This window comes from Micropterus salmoides, unplaced genomic scaffold (genome assembly GCF_014851395.1).
Source record: "Micropterus salmoides isolate LMB-PRFRI ecotype aquatic unplaced genomic scaffold, ASM1485139v1 Ms_hic_scaffold_20, whole genome shotgun sequence".
NCBI lineage: Eukaryota > Metazoa > Chordata > Actinopteri > Centrarchiformes > Centrarchidae > Micropterus > Micropterus salmoides.
Genome location: NW_024041151.1, coordinates 859,938 through 876,117, shown reverse-complemented (window position 1 = coordinate 876,117; position 16,180 = coordinate 859,938). Strand labels below are relative to the sequence as shown.

At 43.6% G+C, this 16,180-nt stretch overlaps 1 long non-coding RNA gene across 1 annotated transcript; it reads right to left on the bottom strand.

Moving 5' to 3' along the window:
- Positions 1 to 5,770: 5,770 nt before the first annotated feature.
- LOC119914891 lies at positions 5,771 to 6,593 on the bottom strand. Its single transcript, XR_005446869.1, has 2 exons — positions 6,212 to 6,593; positions 5,771 to 6,066 (listed from the first exon to the last, which is right to left on the bottom strand). It is a non-coding gene; the product is annotated as an uncharacterized LOC119914891 (long non-coding RNA).
- Between the last annotated feature and the right edge of the window lie 9,587 nt (positions 6,594 to 16,180).

Sequence of the window (16,180 nt, the reverse complement as noted above, 5' to 3'; positions counted from 1 at the left end):
CTACACTGGCAGGCCAGCTGATTTGGCCTAAATGATAATAATGAGCACAGGTTACCGTGACAACGGCCGCACACAAAGGCAGACTGGGTGAAATGACCAGATGACTTCAGTTCTGAATCCTTTTAAATCAATGATCAGGTTTCTATCAGGGAGACTGGAGCTGATTATTGGCTACATGTTGGAGAAATCAGCAATTTAGCGGTTGGTTTCCTACCATTATTATGGAAACCATGACAACCAGTGGAATAACATCTTCTTCCCTCCATGATATATGACTGTAATATAAAGGAAGCTGCGAGCCTGAAGCCACAGCTGAAAGTTCAGCAGAAGCTTCAGCAGAGTCCAAAAGCTGCTGCTGATCCAGTGAAGACACTCTGAGCAAACTGATTTCATGAAGCTCACAGGAAGCTGCAGCACTCAGGATGCTTTCATGTAACTAAAGCTCAACATAAAGGATCAACATGTTTCCACATGAAATATCTGAACTAGTCATTCAGAGCACGAAGACACAGGAAGAAAGCAGCGTAGAAATCCATCAGAGGACATCAGCTTTCAGGACTCTTCACAAACACAGCAGCAGCTTTCTGTCTGACTTCTCTTCTGGAACGTCCTCTGTGCACACTGACAACATGAGAAACTGCTTTCTATGGAGATTTCTATTCTACATGTCAGTGAGGAGTTTACTGTCAACATCAGAGTCAGCAGGAATCAGCAGCCTTGGACTGACTGAGAGGAGCATTAGAGGAACCTTCAGAAAAAGGCCTTTCTCCTAAAATGTACATTTGATTCAATTCAAATTCATTTCTCAACTCTAGGTATTTCTTTTACTTTATATTATTTTACCCTGAGCATGGCCGTCTCCAAGATACAAAAAACCCCAATAAAACTATTAAAAATAGTAGCTTCATGCTGAAATGTAGAGGGGAAAAAAACACATTCCACAGGCTGTCCAACAGGAAATTGTAAATGACCTAAACTTTTTATTTTGTTTCTTTAAAGACCGTTACAATACTTTTATTACTTACCATCTTCAAGAAAATGGGTTCAATATTTTGGAATGTCCTGAACTGAGAGAGGTGATACAGTCTAGTGATTTTTAAAAGTTAGATCTCCATACATGTTGAAAGAACATGAATTTAACGAGGACGATTTTGAGAAGCACAAAGGCACATGAGTATCATCTGACATGTATTGAAAACCCTGAGCACAAAGTGACATATGGAGTGAAATGGAAATATGTCCTTTAGTGAGTCAGACGTCTTTTAAGGGTTTTATTCTTTGCAAAGGGTCAGACAGACATACAGAGTGCAACCAGTCTGCAGAGTGTAAGACAAAGAGCCAGTGAAGAAGCAGGTGACTTTATACTGTAAGGGTATTACGCAGCTATCCAAGGGAGGAAGGGAGTCGGGACCAGCTGTCCTGAGATGAAGGCCTATCAAGGACAGTCTGATAAGAAAACTCTCTAATGAGCATCTTTCCCATGGAAAACTTCACCTAGCTGTAACATGATAAAATAATAAAATACCACACAGTGAAACACAGGTCTGTTCTGATGAAGCGTGCAGGGTGAAACAGTAAACACCCCTACTTGACTGTTTAAATGATGTCAAAGCGTGGTTAGCCCAAAATTTCTTAAAACTAAATGTTGGAGCTATATTTTTATTTTTGTTTATTTTGGACTTAAGTTCATTTATAGCCTAATTTATTTCTTTTCTTTTCTTGTTAAAGTTAATTTGGTTTATTTTGTATTTATGCTTTACTTGTGTTGTCGTTTGTTGGTCACATGGTGTTATGATCATTTGCATAAGTAGGTCAAGGTGGGAGGTGCTGCAGGCACCAGGGCATATGGTTTTTTACCAGCGTGAGAGAGGCAGCAGAAATGTCTGTAAGCTTGCTTATGTGTGTGAATAAACCTCCTCAAACTCTTCTTCGTCTTGTTATGGACATCACTTTGCTTTGGTACCTCTGAACCTGCGTAAAGCCTAACCATGACGTAGCCTCAAGTGGCCATTTGAGAAGTTTGTTATTATTTGTTTTTGTTTAAGTTTATGGACAAATGGCCACTACACTGAATGAGAGTAAAACAGAGATCATGCAGTTTGGCCCCCACATGATAGACTTGGGCCCCCTCAATGACTTTGTGCATCCTGTTGTAACTAACCTTGGGATCAAAATAGACAGTGATTTTAAATTTGACAAACAAATAAATGCGGTTGTGAAATCTAGTTTTTATCATCTTTGCCTTTTAGCTAAAGTCAAGTCTCAAGTCTTTGAGCTAGAGCCCAAGTCAAGTCTCAAGTCTCTCGTGGTTATTACGAATGTTGTATCAGCTGCTGCGTTCAATCCAGGTTGCTTATAAAACTGCAAAGCTATAAGGAATTCTGTAACTGTAACCTGTTTTTAACTTACAGAGCACAACCATGTAGCCTAATGTACAATGTGTCTACAATTAATGACAGCTTATTAAATACTGTAAGTCAACAAACCCTGTTGACTCTCAAACCCAGTGTAAAGTTAACTAAATAAAACTGTAAGGTTACCTGATCAACAATAAACCTGTAACCTCTTTCTAGCCAACGGTAATAATTAACATGATGGCAGCCAGCGGGACGTAAATAATTACATTTACGTAGGCAGGTTACAGGTAACGGAGGGAGGAATAACAGCACGCTCATCAGACGCTTCCAAAAAATAAACATTGTTCACGAGTCCCGCACCTCGAGTCCAAGTCGAGCCTGAAGTGACAGTGCTGAGTTTTCCCCACACAACATACTTGATGACTTTGAGATGGTGACAAGTACAAGCACAGACACTCAGTTTTCATCGCTCCCATTACAGCTACACAGATTGCACACTTGCTAGTGTACATGGGAGTGAATATGCATGTAAAAACATGCAGCGTGTGTCAGGTGATCATTGACAGAGTAAAATATGCTTGTAAAGATGTATTCATTGTTGATTACTTGCATACAGAGAATATTCCTCTATTTTTTCTTACCAGATATATTCACAATGTGGCTTCTGTGCGGTAAACTTTTAGTCAAGGTTGATCCTCGGTGGAGCGTAATCAAACCAGGACAAGAAATGGACTTTCAGTTCCTCAACATGTACGATATTGATGATAAGTTGTATGTCATTCTTAGAAACATTTGAAATATTCCAGAGAAGTGAGTAATGAAATGAAAGTTATTTAATATTATACCATTTCTAAAGGTCCATTTAGGTACTAAATTTGTGCCCAGTGGTATAGATTTGCTCACATAAGGTACAAACTGTAACAGTACTAATATGTACCCATGTTAAGGGGTACAATGGGTGTACCTTTGAGGGTACTGCCCCGGTGACAAACTGTTGGACCACTAAAGGTACAAATTTAGCAAATTATTTCTAGAGGTACTATAATAGCTGAGTTCTGTCTTCATCTTTTTAAACTCATCCATGATCAGCTAACTGAATGATGGAGGCTCTGAACGTTCTGTCCTCTGCAGCTGTTCTTTCCCTTCTTCCCAGTTCATCCACTCGTCTGAGGATCCTCTGAAACTCCTCAATCTCTGACAGAGTGTTTCTAGCCTGAACTTTAGCCGATTCTTTCAACAATTCACACGTCGTCTTTATTTCTTCCAGCTCGTTCTTCAGTGGTTCAACAGTCCTCAGGAAATCTCTCCCCAGCGTTTCTATTTTCTCTGCACTTCCTTTCTCTTTTTTGTTTTTGTTCTTTGTATAGCTCCTTCTGCTATTGCTGCTCCTGTTGCTACAGATGTTGCTGCTGCTCCTGCTGCTAATAAGCTCAACCCTCCAGTGAGTGGAGCTGCAATGACCGAGACTCCGAGTCCGATACTTCCAGCAACAACTGCTGTTATTCTGGCTTCATCTGCCATCTTCTGCATCTTTCTGACTTCAGCAGCGATCTCATGAAACTCTCCTACAATGTGTCTCATCCTGAGTTCACTGTTGTCAAATCTTCTGATGAATGAAGCTGAATGTCTCTTAAGTTTGTCCATTAATTCAGACAGATGTGGAGTCAGTTCTCTGCTCCGTCTTCTTTGTCTTATAGGTCGGCTCTCCTGTCCTCCCATGATGAAATGTGTTCAGGTAGAGTTCCTCTGCTTCTAAGTCAAAGTTCAGTCTGCAGGTTTTCCTCTCTGCTGCTGCTCAGCTGATCAGAAAGGCTCTGTGGAGACAGAGAGAGACAGAGAGAGACAGGTGATCAGATATTACCTGCGCAGGTGTTTTCACCTCTTCTGGCTGATTAGACCTCCACTCAAGTAGTAAGTGGGCGGAGCTATGATGTGAATGTAAGGTCACAGTACATTTCAGGTACATGAAAATTCCTCCCATTCACTTCTACTGAAGCCCAAAGACGGACAAATCCGAGAGTTTCCTGTCAGAGTTCATCTTTGTTCAGCTCCGACTGCCACAAGTTCTGTCAGCCAATAGAAACTCTGCTGCTCTGTGTTTGGAAAAGTTAATGTTTTATCATTATATTTAGTACAATATCACAATACAGACTACAAGCTGCAGCGTCACTCTCATCCACTGTTTACAGTCTGATCGATATTCATTTATTACCCATTTATCAGAAAGTAGACATCACAGCTGTTTTCAGGGGGTCAAAATATTTACCCACTCAGCAGAGACGTGGATATAAACACCGCCGTATTATAAAGGCCGTCCATCTACTTCCACAACAGGGTGCTGAACACAGCACAGCAACATTTTGATGAACAGAAGTATACGTGACCGTACCTTTAGGTGACCATTAAGGATTCATATTTATTTCATCCTAGTCAAACATTTATGGCAAAAACAAAGTTCTGAGCAGCTTGATTATATTGTACAGAGCTCTGCTTTCAGTGTGACTGACAGCTCTGGGGAAAGTTCGGCCAGGAGCCCACCCCAGATTGGATGGATCCTGTGATTTACAGAATTTCCTGATGGACAGGTAGCTTCACTTGATGCTAAAGTAACTGCTGCTAACTGTCGCTAGCGATGCTATTAGCTTTGAAGCTCCCCCTTCCAAAGTTGAATCAGGTGAGCAGCAAAGAGAGTCTGATGAATCTGACTTGAAACAGTTTAGGAGAAGAAAACTAAATGTTCTTTAATCAGTGAGCTAAATAAACCCTCAGACAGACAGATAAAGGCTTTGATGTTAGTTTCAGTCTCTGAAGTTTTCATTCTATTACAAAGACCGCAGTCAAATGAATACATCCTTTAAGGTGGTCTCTATAAATGATCCACCGTTAATAAAAACATACATATTAACTCATAAATAATGAATAAAACAAATCTAACCAACTGATTTCAGGAGGAGGTGGAGCCATACGTTCAGTGTTTATTGTCTCATACACTTTATGATATTTGACCGTTGGTTTAATATTTACCCTGATGAGGCTGTGACTTCATATTTCTTCAGCCCCTAAAGGTAAATTTCTCAGAACTGATCCATAGAAACCTGGTTCAAACAGCCAGACAGAGTTCAGCTGCTCGTTGTCTTACAGAGGAACATGGTCCATATATTATCTGTCCAGCACTGATGTTCTCCTTCCAGCTGAGATTTGGACATTTGTCAGCCTCACTTTCACAAACGCTGTTGGATTTGGCTCCTGGTCATGTGACCATCTTACTGACCACTCTAGATCTTCTAACATTACATTACTGAGTTAGTTAGTCAGAGACATAATGACTCAGCTGTCAGAGGAACACCTGTAAGGACTTATTGTCACTGCTGGCTCAAAACCACGACAAGATAACCCAGGACAATGACACAAACTGCAGAAAAGGTACCATTTATTTCAAACTAGACAAAAACAACTTAACATTCCAAAAATCATATGAGGTTTGATAATCAGTAGATCAGTCATGTCAGCAGGTATGCATGCTTGCAAGAACAGTGTGTGAATTGTTGTATGACAAAAGAAAGAAAATAACAAGGAGCGTGGAGCATAGGGAACAGGGTTTCCCTCCTCTCTAGCCCCCATTGCAGAACAACCGACACGCTCTTATAGTGGAGAACACCGGGCCCAGGTGGCTCCAACAGCTGATGATTTTAGCCACGCCTCCTGACATCTGCAACACAGGATACAGAGACACAGACATCCCAGCAGCCGAAAGATGGGGACATCACAGAGAGCATCATTAATAAATCAGAAGTGTTTTCCTGCTGGACTTCTCTGAGCTCTGAAGAGCTTTAAAATGCTGAGCTTGTTCTTACCTGTTAGTCTACAGAAGCTGTGTGAGCGCGCTCAGTCTGCATTGCTCACTTTCAGCAGAGGGGACGCCCACTTCGTTCAATCAGCTTTCAGCAAGATAAGAAGCAATAAAGAAAATAAAGTTCCCAACAAGCTGTGAGGACGTCTGAAGGAAGCTGCTGCCAAAGAAAGAAAAGGTCAGAGGTCAAACTAAAAAGGGTTAAAACTCTTTCAAAGTAAAACACAACAAACACTAAATCCAAATAAATCACTGAATAATCAAACTAACCTGAAGAGAGACGTCAGTGAAGTTACTGCTCATAATATTAAGCTTTAACCCACGACTCAGTTCAGGGTTAATGCAGCACTTATTCTACAACACAGTTATTAAGCTTCTGAAACAACATAGAATTTTTTTTTAAATTATGCAGGAAAAAAATCAACACTACACAGGGTCACCTATGGGCTGACGTATCTTTGAACAGGTCAACTAGAATAATTTCATTAAAAACTGAATTTAAAAAGCATAATTTCAAATTTGACTTATTAGTTTGAAACTGAATTCAGTTGCAACTGAAATCGTATTCAAGCTTCACTAAAAGTCCCCCCCCCCATTTTTCCTCTAAATGGGACCAAAACCAACTAAATGGATTTCATGCTGAATTTACTTGCAACTGACTGTGGAGATCAGAAACTCATTAGAAAGTCTTTACTGAGGTAATAAATCAGGTGGGAAGCTTTTTTTAACCATTATTTCTGATGGAAGCTTGTTTTTGCAGTGGAGTCGCCCCCTGCTGGCTGTGGGAAAGAAAGCAAGCTTCATATGCACCAGACTGCTCTTCCTGAAGGACCTTGAAGTGTCTTTGACCCTAAAACTGAATCTTGTGGACTGAAATTGAATTGAGAGAAGTGAAAGTGTATAAAGAGCTAAATTTGTAGTTTTTAGTGGTACTTAAATACACTTTAAACCTCCACATTCTTCAGCGATGTCTCCGCCAAGAGTCAGCTTACTTTCCAACACTAGTGAGTTAATTTTAAAAAACTACAGCTCCTAAATAAAGTCACTACGGGTCCTGAGTCTGACAGAGACCAGCCTGTGCGGGTCCACACAGTGAGGTGTGTTTAGGACACTTTGGTTCAGATTAAAGCAACTGCAGAAGAAGACAAACTGCTCCCGAGGACGGACTCCGAGGTTCTGTCAGGACACATGACTTTTATAAAAGCTAAATATCCTAATTCTCCCACATCAATGTAAAATATAAATATGATAAACGATGAATCTGCCAGAACGTTCTGCTGTTTAAACAACACAGTTTCTGGTTGGTCACTTTGTGTTGATCAACAACATCTGTGAACTATTAGCTTCATGCACTTTGTTCACAGTCACAATCATCAGGCTTTTTCAGTTAATCATCACGTCATTTACAAAAATCACTTCCAATGTGATGCAACATGTGGGACAGATGGAGTTTCCTTCTGAAACAAGTGATGTTCAGAGACAGAAGCAGCTGTGTTTCTGAAAAGTAGGATTGTGTCTGATGGAATGGCGTCAAAACTACTGCAAAGTCTTTCAGCGTAACTACAATATTGTATGGTGATTTGTTTTTCTATCAAATATCTCTGTTGTTCCAGATAAGACAGCTGTGAGGAGAGAACTTGTGTTTATAAATCAGAGACCTGCTAACAGGAACTGGTGGGAGTTGGATAGTGTTACAGGAAGTGTGTCCACATTATAATTACAGTTCAAAATAAAGCTCAGACCACCAGAACAAGAGAAAATATAATGGGGGATAAAATTCAAGATTGAAACAGCTTTTTCATTCATTTTCTTCCATCATTAAATTAAATCACAAAAATCCTTTTTCCAGCATATTGATCAGAGTCACATGGATGTTTTTTGGTTTTATGGTAATAAAATGGCCAGACATTTAAAGAAGGCTTAACTAAATATTGTTTTTTTTAATGGATTTATTTAAAATATTACAGTACCCCATATTTACAAATAAAATACCACATAACATGAGAATGATAAAAGATATTTAAAGAAACCTCTGTGAACGTCTCGCTATAAGACCTCACAAGCGTGTAAAGTTTTGATGATCTGACCGCCTTGAAGGGCGAGGAAAGTAACTTGGCGTGCGGGAAACATGTCATCTTATTTACTAATTATAAACAATAGAACATCCATGTAAAATAAAATCACATGTTCCACCCTCCTGTAGAGCTGTTGGCGCCTGTAGACGTTCTTCACACTCTGCTGACTGCTGCTGTATCTGCTCTCACCATACTCCTCTCGTCCTCCTCTCTGATATATCTGCATGTGACTCCTTTCACTCCCTGAACTCCTCTTCACTGACAACACTTTCTTCAGAATCTCTAGACCTGTTGCGATGTCTGTGCACACTTCTATGGCATGGCTACGGCACATGGATATCAATGACAGCAAGCTCCTCTTTGCTGAACAACTCTGCCACATGCGGGTCTACATCTGGGTATGCTCTCCTGATCTGCTCTGCTGCACTCTCCAGTGACTGAAGCCCTCTCTGAAGCTCAGCAACCACACTCTAATCAAACTGTGAATCCCCATCACTATTTCCCTGTAACTCTCTCCTCATGTTTCTCATAAGAGCTGATATTCAACAAAGGAATCCCTAGGACTGATTTTCTCATGGGGCGAGGAGAACCATTGATGACAAATCCGTGTATCGTGCCTTCGTTGATTATTCTGCTTCAAAAGCAAAACAGAACAACTTTGATTTTGATATTTAATGTGTCTGATTTGTGCATCTTTGTGTCTTGCACTTGATCAACCTGCAGCAAATACACTCAGGCGATGGTGGTGTCTAATTTAATGTAATGAAGATGAGTTTACACATTAACGTAGGTGGGATTTCAGTTAGAAGAACACGAGGTTCAACGTTCAGTGCACGGTGCCACTCACTGTATGTGTGTCCTGGGACAGGAATGGAAGTCGCCTGAGAATCGTCCAGTTCTTGAAATTTCTCCAGTATCAAAGTCAATCACTGAAAGTTGTCAGTACATCCAATGGTTATTAGTAATTAGTAATTAGTAATTTGGCAAACTGTATATGAACGGACGATACACGGATTGAAATGTTCAGGTAATTTTCAATCATTAGCCCGTTTAAATAGCACGCCATGCTGGGCTCATCTGGACTAAAGCTTGGTTGTTGACGAGCACGTAAAGGCAAATAAAGGTCTGACTGGGCACCTTATATTTTACTATATCCTACAACAAACACAAAACTTTGGCAGGCCTAACAAACTGTGTTGGGGACAGAATATTAGGCCAACACTTGGATTCTACTTTCCTTTGCCTCTGCAACACATTCTTACTCCCTACTCTTGGTCAAGGCCCTTTGGCGTCGCTTTAAAACAACCAGGGTCAGCGTCATTTTTAGACAGTTGGGGATCCGCGGTCAAGGTAGCAGCGCTTAGCAACAATAAATATGCAACGTCCAGTTATACTTTCAAAATAAAATGCTAGCATGGTTAAACATCACCATCTTGAAACGGCACATTGTTACAGTTGTGAAACGTTGCAAATTGGTTAGGTTTAGGCACAAAAAGTACTTGGTTAGGGTTAGGAAAAGATCCTGGTTTGGGTTCAAATTACTGCATACGTCAGTTGACAAGTAAGTTAGCAATATTGTTTGCGTAATTTATGTAACTTAAATAAAAATATTTAATGTTGACTTTTTGTTTCACACGGGACATGCACGCCCGTCTTCTGGTTGAAAGTCAGGATTCTGGCCTTCCATCCACCCCAACCATGTCCTTACTCAGTCTTTTTTAAATATACTATACCTGCCTTTACCATCTAAAACAGGGCTTCCCCCACTGCGTTGAACTATGATGCCATAGGGATCCCCAGCGCGTTACATCAAGTTGGGAGTTAGAGCAGGTTGGTGGCTCAGTGTTGTCAATTAGCCTATTGAACATATGTTGACAGTATTCGTCACTGTTTAAAAGTATTCCTGTGACAATGTGCAGTGTCTTGGAGGCTGTAAGGTCAAGAAAGAAAAGAAAAAAAGCTTGATAAACATGTTTGTTTATTTTCTGAATCGCTCAGGCTGCTTTAGCTCAGCTCCAAACTAAATATTCCCTGCATGCTGATGTTTTTTTATTTCTTTTTTGTGGCTATAATGTAGTGCTCACGTCTACAGTCATAATCGCCGCAGTAGATATGAGATGCGACATGAAAAGGAATAGCCCGTTTGTGAGTGTGACCACAAGTATTATTGTGCAGTTCTTATCACGCACACCACGGGATCATGTTTGGGCCATCAAAATAACTCCAGAAGAAGAAGGAGAAGCTCTCTGGAGGCCGTCAATAAAGAGGAGACCTCTCCAGAGGCCATGCAGGGGGGCGGCGAGGAGATCCCTCACCCACTGGAGGCCGGCGACAAAGGCCAAGACTTTCTGGAGGTCAAGCAGCTGGCGCCAAAGGCGGAAACCTTACGGAGGCCGGGCAGGACTGAAGACCAGCAGTAAAGCAGCTGAAAAGGGAACCAGAGACTGGGCTGATGGGGCTGGAGGTTGGCAACTGGGCAGCTGGGCAGCCTACTGGCAACAGGGAAACTGGGCCAAGTACCGGGAACTGGACAGCTGGGCTAGGTACCGGCAACTGGGGAAATGGGCTTGGAACCAGCAACAGGTCAAGCGGGCTGGAAACAGGTGACAGGGAACATGGGACCGGAGTGGGCTGGGCCGCAGACTGGATTCTGAGAGCGGAAGTCAGTTGGTCCACCAACTGAGCAGGAGTCGGTCGGGCCACCGACAGGAAAGCCAGGGGTCACTTCTATGGCACTGAGCAACGATGTCTCTTGGGGGTTAAGTCAAATGAAGTGCTGTAGAGCTGAAACATTTCAATCAATGACAATAAAATTTCAAATAAAAAAGATTCCGCTTCATCTGATCAATCTGATCAATGATCTTCTGACACTGATCGGCTGACTGGATGACGGAGTCTCTGAACTTTCTGTCCTCTTCAGGTGCCGCAGTGATTCTCAAGCCTTTCACAACAAACAGCAGCAGTTCACCGATCCTCTCCATCACTCTAACAGCTACAGCCAAAGCTCTCACCCTCCCTCGTTTCAGTTCAGACCCTCGTCTGAAGATCCTCTGAAACTCCTCCAGAGTCTTCTCAGCCTGAACTTTGACTGATTCCTCCTCACACGTCTTCTTTATTTCTTCCAGCTGGTTCTTCAATGGTTTAACAATCTCCAGGAATTCATTCTCCAGCTTTTCGACTTCCAGTGCACTTCTTCTCTCTTTCATCATTTTTCTTATGTTTGCACCAACAACTTTAACTCCTCCTACTGCTCCTAATACTCCTGCTGCTGCTGCTCTTGCCGGTATTGATGCTGCTGCTCGTACTGCTGCTGCAGCCGCTACTACTGCTGCTGCTGTTCCTGCTGCTGCTGCTGCTGCTCCAGCTGCTGCAACGGCTGCTGCTACTACTGCTGCTGCTGCTGCTGCTCCTGCTACTACTGCTGCTACTCTTACTGCTCCTGCTGCCGCAACTGCTGCTGCTGCTGCTACTGCTGCTGCTTCGACTGCTGCTGCTGCAACTGTAGCTGCTGCTGCTGCTACTCCTACTGTTGTTGACTCATCTGTTACTGTTATAAGTGCTTGTAATGCTGCTGCTACTTCGGCTGCTACTGCTCCTGCTGCTACTGCTCCTGCTGCTAGTGCTCCTGCTCCAGGTTTTACTGTCCCTGCTGCTCCTGTCCATACAGCTACTGCTGCTCCTACTGCTCCTATTATTACTGCTCCTGGTGCTTCTACTTCTACTGCTACTCCTGCTAATGCTGCTCCTGCAGCTACAGCTACTACTGCTCCTACTGCTACTACTGCTCCTGCTCTTCCTGTTCTTGCGTTATTTGTTACTATTCTCAGTTCTTGTAAAGCTGCTGCTACTCCTGCTGCTACTGCTCCTGCTGTTACTGCTCCAGGTTCTACTGCTCCTGCTGCTCCTGCTCCTGCTGCTACTGCTGCTCCTACTGCTCCTACTATTACTGCTCCTGGTGCTTGTACTCCTACTGATACTAATACTGCTCCTGCTGCTCCTACTGCTGCTCCTGCTCCAACTGGTGCTAGTGCTCCTACAGCTGCTACTGCTCCTGCTGCAGCTGCTCCTGCTGCTACTGCTCTTGCAGCTCCTACTGCTGCTGCTACTGCTCGTCCTGATGCTGCTCCTGCTGCTCCTACTGCTGCTCCTGCTACTACTGCTAGTGCTGCTACTGCTGCTGCTCCTGCTGCTACTGCTACTGCTACAGCTACTACTTCGGCTGCTCCTAAAGCTGCTGCTCCTGCTGCTACTAATATTGCTACTGCTGCTACTGCTGCTGCTCTTGCTGCTACTGCTACTGCTGCTGCTTTTGCTGCTGCTGCTGCTTTTGCGGCTGTTCTGGTTGCTACTGCTACTGCTGCTACTGTTCCTATTGCTGCTACTACTGCTCTTATAAATGCTTCTATAGCTCCTGTCATTTGTCTTTGTCCCTCTCCTGTTGCAGTTTCTGCTGCTGCTACTGCTCCTACCACTACTGCTACAGCTGCTGCTGCTCCTGCTGCTGCTCCTGCTGCCCCTGCTACTAATAAGCTCAGCCCTACAGTAAATGGACCTGCAAAGATCAGGAGTCCAAGTCCTCCAGTAGCAGCTCCTTTTGTTCTGACTGCATCTGTGTCCTCCTGCATCTTTCTGACTTCAGCAGGGATCTTCTGAATCTCTCCTACAATCTCTCTCATCCTGTGTTTATTGTTGTCAAATTCTCTGATGAATGAAGCTGAATGTCCTTTAAGTTTCTCCTTTAATTTAGACTGTTCAGGAGACTCTCCTGTAAATCTTCTTCTTTGTCTTATAGGTCGGCTCTCCTGTCCTCCCATGATGAAATGAGTTCAGGTAGAGTTCCTCTGCTTCTAAGTCAAAGTTCAGTCTGCAGGTTTTCCTCTCTGCTGCTGCTCAGCTGATCAGAAAGGCTCTGTGGAGACAGAGAGAGACAGGTGATACAGGTGATACAGGCGATACAGGTGATACCCACACAGGTGTTTCCACTCAGGTTGTTCATGAAGTCAGCTGTCTGTCATCAGGAAACAAACACAAGGACTGTGGCTGCGGAACAGGGAGGAGACCATGAATTCATGAATCATGAAAATGTGTTTGATTTTATTCATCTTATTAAACCTGTCAGTCAGATCTCTGCTTCTCCTTGCAGCTACTTTTCCTCTGAAACTTCTATCTTCATCTACACTAGGAAACAGGAAGAGCAGCAGAGCATGTGTTACTAACAACACTGCTGACACCATAAACCTGCAGCCAATGCAACACCAGAACAATGACTGACATCTATTGCACTTGCGCCAACCGTGCATGCAGCCTGTCGCAGTTACTCCTGTTCGTCATCTTATTTTCTAACCGTTTAGTTTTTCTATCTTAGGTGTGTGATTTTTTTGTTTATAAGTAATTTAAGCTACACTCTCTAATCATGAACGTTGAGAAATCCAACAAAGGTTTGAGGTCAAGGGCAACTGGACTCATCCAAGAGTTCTGACTGACTGTAGGGAAACTCAGCAGTTTAGCCTCTGGGATCGTTAGCTAGGATCGTCGATACCGCTGGTTCGTTAGTGCTCCTGGCTGTGGTAACGACAGTCATCATGGTCGTTACAGCCACCCGTGGCCAAGACTGAACGACCATCGTTGGTATCTGCACCTGAGGCCAATAGGTTACGTTTGTTGAGTTTCCTGGGAAGTGATGAAAGGACAGCATTGTAAGTGGGGGATAAGTGGTGGCGTAGACCCCCTCCACTGCTCAGCGACAGCTTCTCAACCCAGATGTAGATGCTTCCCCTGACACCTCTTTCAAACCATCCATCTTCTCTGTCTAAAATGTGCACCTGGTGGTCCTTAAACGAGTGTCCTTTATTGAGGTTAAATAGCTGAGTTTCCCTACAGTCAGTCAGAACTGAAAAGTCTCTTGGATGAGGGACGAAACGTCTTCTAGTTTCTTCTACCAAGTCCAGTTGCCCTTGACTTCAACCTTCGTTGGATAACTCTGACCTGGATGACTGAGAACCTTCACAGACATCGAACGTTGAGAAAGTTTTGGTCTGGCTGGTAGCCGTGAATTTGTTCCTTTCATTCAGTTACGACACTGTTTGCAGCAATTTCATGGCCGCTTTGTTTACACCCGGGCCCAGCTGATCAAGCTGAAGCAGTCCGGCATGGCGCCGCGGTCTACAGACATCCCCACTGAGATCTAGAGGAGGACACAGAGGATGCAGAGGAGCAACGAAACAACGAAGAGAGAGGGGTCCAGATACCAGAGACTTTAGAAAAGTAGATATAAGCAGCGTCTCTCATCATCTGGCAATGTGAGGTCTCTGGCTGATAAGATGGACAAGCTAACAGCATTAGTCTGCAGTCAGAGGGAGTTCCAGGAGTGTAGCTCAATGTGCTTCACAGAGACTTGGCTATATCAGGATATACCTAACCACAACGTTCCCATCAACTGCTTTCAGACTATTGGACTGAAACAACACCTCTCTCCCTGCCTCTTCACCATCTACCCCATAGACTTCAACTACCACACAGAGTCCTGCCATCTTCAGAAGTTTTCTGATGACTCTGCTGTGGTTGGATGTATCAGCAGGGTGACGAGGCTGAGCACAGAGTTGTGGTGGGGGACTTTGTCACATGGTGTGAGCAGAACCATGTGCAGCTCAACGTGACAAAGACTAAGCAGCTGGTTGTGGATCTAAAGAGAGCCAAGGCACCAGTGAGCCCTGTTTCCATCCAGGGGGTCCCTGTGGACACTGTGGAGGATTACAAATACCTGGGAGTGCACATGGACGATAAACTGGACAGGGCCAAGAACACTCAAGGCCTCTATAGGAAGGGCCAAAGCCGTCTCTATTTTCTGAGGAGGCTGAGGTCCTTCAACATCTGCAGGACGATGCTGAGGATGTTTTATGAGTCTGTGGAGGCCAGTGCTGTCCTGTTTGCTGTTGCATGCTGGGGCAGCAGGCTGAGGGTAGCGGACGCTAACAGACTCAACAAACTGATCCGCAAGGCCAGTGGCGTTGTGGGGGTGGAGCTGGACTCTCTGTCGGTGGTGTCAGAGAGGAGGATGCTGTCCATGTCATCTTGGACAATGTCCCCCACCCACTGATTGGAGTCTGTTCTGTTACTAATAAAGTCTCAGTTATCAGTGCAGAGCATCAGATTCTCTCTGCAGCTGTTTAACAAACACCTGCACATGAAGAATTACAGGTTTCTGTTTCCTGCTCAGAGGATCATTTCTACTGGCACAATACCCATTATCTGCATTTATAGTTAGTGGTGCTAATTAGCAGAGTTTCAGGAGCGGGTCCACGCATCAAGCACGTCATCGCCAGCATTTCAATAAATACCCACACGTCCTAAGTCCTCCCCTTCACCCTTGTATCCTGCATGGCTCTCGCATTCCGCAGACAAACCGAGACCAAGCAACATCGGGGTGGTGATGGAGTAGTGGATAAGACACAGGCCTTTGGTGTGAGAGACCTGGATTTGTATCCACTGTGAGACACCAATGTGTCCCTGAGCAAGACACTTAACCCCTAGTTGCTCCAGAGGTGTGCGACCTCTGACATACACACAAATTGTAAGTCGCTTTGGATAAAAGCGTCAGCTAAATGAATAAATGTAACATCACGTTGAGTACGCCACGCTAACATCCAGTAATGCGAATTATTACAAGCTACTTCGCTGAATTATTCGGACGGACTCAAGACATCTTCTATGTTCACATCAGCAGACCCAGGACCAGAAGCCGAATTCTCTCCTCCATCCAAGCTTGAGGCCCATTGCCTCTCGTCAAACAGCTGATCACAGCGTTTCCACGCGCCAGCTAGGTCCTGGGTCAAACAGTCTTCACGAACAAGCAAGACACAAACTATAGCCGCTCTTCAGAAAACGGTTAAAAATGTAAC